General features: G+C 48.2%; 1 long non-coding RNA gene across 1 annotated transcript; it reads left to right on the top strand.

Moving 5' to 3' along the window:
• The first annotated feature begins 1,024 nt into the window (after window positions 1-1,024).
• On the top strand, window positions 1,025-4,137 carry LOC125095891 (uncharacterized). The gene is made up of 4 exons (XR_007125985.1): window positions 1,025-1,415; window positions 1,989-2,041; window positions 2,566-2,728; window positions 3,873-4,137. It is a non-coding gene; the product is annotated as an uncharacterized LOC125095891 (long non-coding RNA).
• The last annotated feature ends 643 nt before the right edge of the window (window positions 4,138-4,780 follow it).

Here is a 4,780-nt window from a genome sequence, read left to right as displayed (position 1 = left end):
GAGCCTTAATAAGATGAAATGCTAGTACTGGACCACAAGCCAACTCATAGGATGGCTTCAGAGACCCAGGGACATAATGGGTCTACAGGAACTTAAGATTTTAAGTAAAAGCTTCTATTGAGCTTGTCATTAAGATTGTGTTTTGAATAATGAAACAGCAAACAGAAAACGCTTGTGAGGTTCCCCAAAAGGGTGGGGGAGGGCTCATTCTGCCTTTCATCTGTGTATTCAGAGTGCATTTAGCATTAACATACATTAGCATTAATGCATTAGCATCAGTATGTTCCAGGTTACAGAAATAAGTATAACACCGCCTCTGACCCAGAGAGAATCTCTCAGAGGCCACAGTGGGAGGAACTCTGTCTTGTTTTTCTTCCCGTTATAACCTCAGTACTTAACAATAGGTTAATACTTAAAAGTGGATGCTCAATAAATGATTAAATGAATGAACCGCCAGTTTTGTAGGGATAAAAATAAACAAGCATTTTCGATAAAGCCTGGTGAAGCTGAGAGTTAATGGGACCCTGGGAACTGTAATGAGGGACACTGCGCGGGCGCTAGCGGGAGGAAGGGCTCCTGGAAGTGTGTGCTGAGGGAGAAGCTGCCTCTGGATGAAAGGTGCGGTTAAAGTACCAAAGCAGGTCTGGCGGGCTCTGGAAGCCCCGTCACCCTCCACCGGAGAGAGAAGTCAGATGAATCCTTATTAAGATACTGCCCGCGGCCAGCCAGCTAAAAGAGACGCCGGAAGAAAGGTTAGCGGGAAACGCCACCTTGGGTTTAAGCAAAAAAAAATCGGGCTGCGCCGGGCACAGGAGACCCAGGTGGACAGCTGAGGACAGCCCGCTGCGAACAGGGACGCGAACTTGAGGACTGGCGGGTGCGACAGCAGGGGGACGGAGGCGGTGCAGGGGGCGGAGCGGCGGGTGCGCGCGTGCGCAGGGGAGAGCGCGGGGATGCGTTCGGGCGTGCGTGCGTGCGCGCGCGCGCAGCTAACACCCCGACGAATAAGCCTGACAAAGGCGGGGATGCCTGGCGGCCCCGGGGCCACCTAGCTGGCGCCGCGAGGCAGTGACGCCGGAGGCGAGGGGGCGGGACGCACGGAGCGCCTCGCCTAGTCCCGTGCAGGCAAAAACAAAGCCATCTCTTTTGAAACAAAAATGAAACAGACGTGGCCGGGGAAAGCTAAATATTTGCAAGCCGATGTGAACAAAGGGGAAAACTCCAGCCAAGGAACTTTGAGTTTCTGCGCGAGCCCCCAGCGGCCCCGCTCGCTGGATTCTTTATGAGAACGTCCTTTGCCCCTGCTTTCCCTCAGTCCCCGAAGGAAAATAAATCCTCGGCCAAATGAGACTTGACGGCGTGAACAGAAGACCGTCCAGACAGTCCCAGCTGGCGCAGGCGGAGCCGGGCCAGAGGTACCGCGTGGGTTAAGGCCACCAGCGCCTGGGGTGCAGAGGGCGTCTACCTCCGCAAAGCTGGGACCCGTGCAGCGCCAAAGAAGCCTTTGTTTTTCTCTCTAATCCCTTCTGCCAACCCGGGATATAAGTCCTCGCTATTTCTGCCTTGTAACATTGCTTGATGTACCCCACCCCTGATTCTCAACAGTGCAGCCTCTCAGCCCCACCCCCACCGCCCACCGCCCACTGTGAGTCCCTTCCCCCTCCCTCCGTTAAACCACAGCATCACACATTAAGGCCCTATTGCAGTTACCCATAAATGCAAAGGCGAGGAGCCACCAATACCTGTTTGAGGAGATGGCATTTTAATTAGCACACTCCAGCTGCCATAAACCCCGATCCCGTCCTACCTCTCCTCCCCCTCCCCGTGCCCTCTCCCAACCTTCCTGCTCACCCCCATCTATGTAAAAAAGCCATAAAGCCTTTCTCCAACCGCCTTCTTGGAGTTTATGCAACCCCCAGAACACAGGTTGATTGGAAAGGTCTCTCTCCTGGATAACAACAATTCAATGTGCCTTGACATTTTAATAGCCTGCCGTCCTGGTGAACACAATCGAGCAAGGCAGTGAAGCAAAAATCATTAGGTAAGCAAGATAATCTAAGCGGAATCTACTGCCCGCACTCGCACATCTGGGGGCAGGTTGCACATCTGGGGCGGTCCACAAAGCTGGGTTCTTCCTGCCCTGCAGCAGCTTCGCATGTGTGCGTGGGTATATACACTCATTCAGTTAGAGATACACACCTTCACGGAAGATTTTGGGAGATAAACATACTAAGGAAATACCTGTCACCCCATCTAACTACCACCAAATTAAACTTACTGCTCTCAGTTCAGACTTGAATATTGGTTGGGATCCCTAACACCAACCATTTAAAGGCTTATGTATTTCCAAAACAGATATGTATTCATTTATATAAAGATTTTGAATATAATGCCATGGCTAAATATGTACTTTAAACATATATATGTATATATGTACATGTATATATATACACACACTGTAAAACATTTATGCTTAGTGTATGCAATGTACTATTATAAATGCTTCATATCTACTAACTCATTTAATCCTCAAAACATAAGTACGTTATTCTTCCCACTCTACAGATGAGGTAACTGAGGCACAGAGAGTTCAAGCAACTTGTCCACAGTCATCTTCCAAAAAGTGCTGGAGCCAGGATTTGAATGCAGGCAGTCCCCCTCTTATATCCAAGCTGTCATCCACTAAGCCATGCTGTCTCATAAAAAGAAGTCAAGTCACACAAATAAGGTTACATGTCTTTATAAAGTTAGTGCATGCTTTCGTGAATGTGTATGTTTACACACCCACAACACACATATTTATGTGGATACTCAAAAGGTGCAAAGCAGTGTGACTTCTTTCGGTATAAGCACCTGCATTTATGTGTTCAGCCGTATTCACGAGTTGAGTATCTTGTGAGTCCCAAGATCATGTGTTAGTACTGAGGCTATAACAATTAATTAGACACAAATGCCACGCTCAAGTAGCTCATAGCCTACAGGGAAGTCAAATCAGCAAAAAGGTGTTGACCTTGGGGGTGATAGGATAGAGACTGACACAGAGTGGCAGAAGTCCAGAGGATCCCCCATGGCCCCCCACCTGCCTCACACATCCCTTTCCCAGAATCCTCTGGGGAAGCCATATACCCATTCGCATGAGGTGGTCATACACAAAACGTGGAGAGCTCCAACTGGGAATCACCTCCAAGACCATCTTATAAGCTACCTAAGAAAATGAGTCTTGTGGCTTGATAATTACACATCTCACACACACACACACAGACACACAGAGCCCTTTCTTAGAAGGAGGTAGGAGTGACATCACAGAACCTCGAGGGCCAACAGATGACAGAAAATTCTCCTGTTGGATTCCAACCCGCCCCATTCGCCCATGCTCCTCCCTCTCTCCCTGCAAGGAAGTCCGGCAGAGATCCGCTTCCCAGGGTGCTGACTTGGCAAGCTATTCAGTTTATGAATATGACCCTCAGAGGGGAGAGCCCCTCTCAGCAGCCCCCGAACTATGTTATCACCGTTATTAAAGGAGCTTAAAGAGGAGCTGGGAGGACGAGACACCACTGGAATTGCAGCCTGATTGTGATTGATGTGTTCCTATTAGCGCCTCAGTGTTATCTCTCTGGATGGCAAGAACAGCCAGTGGCTTGTAACACAACAGATTACCTGAGTTCTCAGCCTTAGAAGGATGTTTAAATAAAATATAGTCCCTCTTAGCAAGAGGCTCATTTTCTCCACGAGGCTCCCAGACTATTTCATGTCAGCTCTGATTCGCTGCGACTCTCCTCAGTAAACATGTCTTATCATTAATAATTCTTCACAAGCACAATCTCCAAGAGTCCTCTCTCTCTCTCTCTCTCTCTCTCTCTCTCTTTCTCTAGGTGGCTGGACTCAGACACATCACGCTCCAGTTTGGGTTCCAAGGTGCTTCTTTCTGGATTTTCACCTGCCTTGCCAAAAATGATTGATTACGCCGGGCCGACTGGGTGTCCGGCAATACCCAACAAATGACTTTGGCCCCTAACAGCAGGCCTTGGCCAGATAGAAATCAATATTTCACCATTAAAATCTATCAAAGAAGAGTTAAGGCACCATCTGTCCCTGCCGCCTCTCTATGGTGTGTGAACATTAAATCCGACACTTGTACTACATGGGTAATCAATATATAGTGGTTCACAGATCATTTGTGGTTCCTTTTTAGCAGTGATGGATGTCTGGAATCGTTGTGATTCATTTTGTCAGACCATTAAACAAGATTCTGTCCAGTTCCTTCCTGATTTCATTTAGAGGATCATTCTTCACAGTTCATAAGAGGGAAACGGTTTTACCAATCTGCTTCTATTTCAATAAGTCACTTTATAGAGATTTTGTGTCCTCCAGACTGTAAAAATTCTGGAGAGATAGTACAAACAGACCTCTAAAACTATTCACTGCATGACATATGCATAAAGTGTGAAGAGAGGAATGTAAATATGTTTACCTCTTTATCTGCAAATGTTGGTTTTAACCCCCTCCTGGCTGGAGTGCTGGCCTGTAGGGTGCTCCCAGAACAGTGCCCACCACAGCAGGAGGAGGCTGAGGCTGGTGACTGGGGACCCATTCATAGAGGCAGGGGGAACGACCCCCCCCCAACCTTCAGTGGCATGGCCAAAAGCAAACAGGAATGGCTTTTTTGGAGGCGCATTTCAGACCTTCATTTCTACAGTCGAGATGATCTTGCTACTCACCCAAATGTTTGGCAAATGCCTCTCGGTACTCTGGCTCAGCATGCTCACCCAGGAGAAGAAAG

This window comes from Lutra lutra, chromosome 3 (assembly GCF_902655055.1).
Source record: "Lutra lutra chromosome 3, mLutLut1.2, whole genome shotgun sequence".
Taxonomy (NCBI): Eukaryota; Metazoa; Chordata; class Mammalia; order Carnivora; family Mustelidae; genus Lutra; species Lutra lutra.
This window is presented reverse-complemented; position numbering and strand designations above follow the sequence as displayed.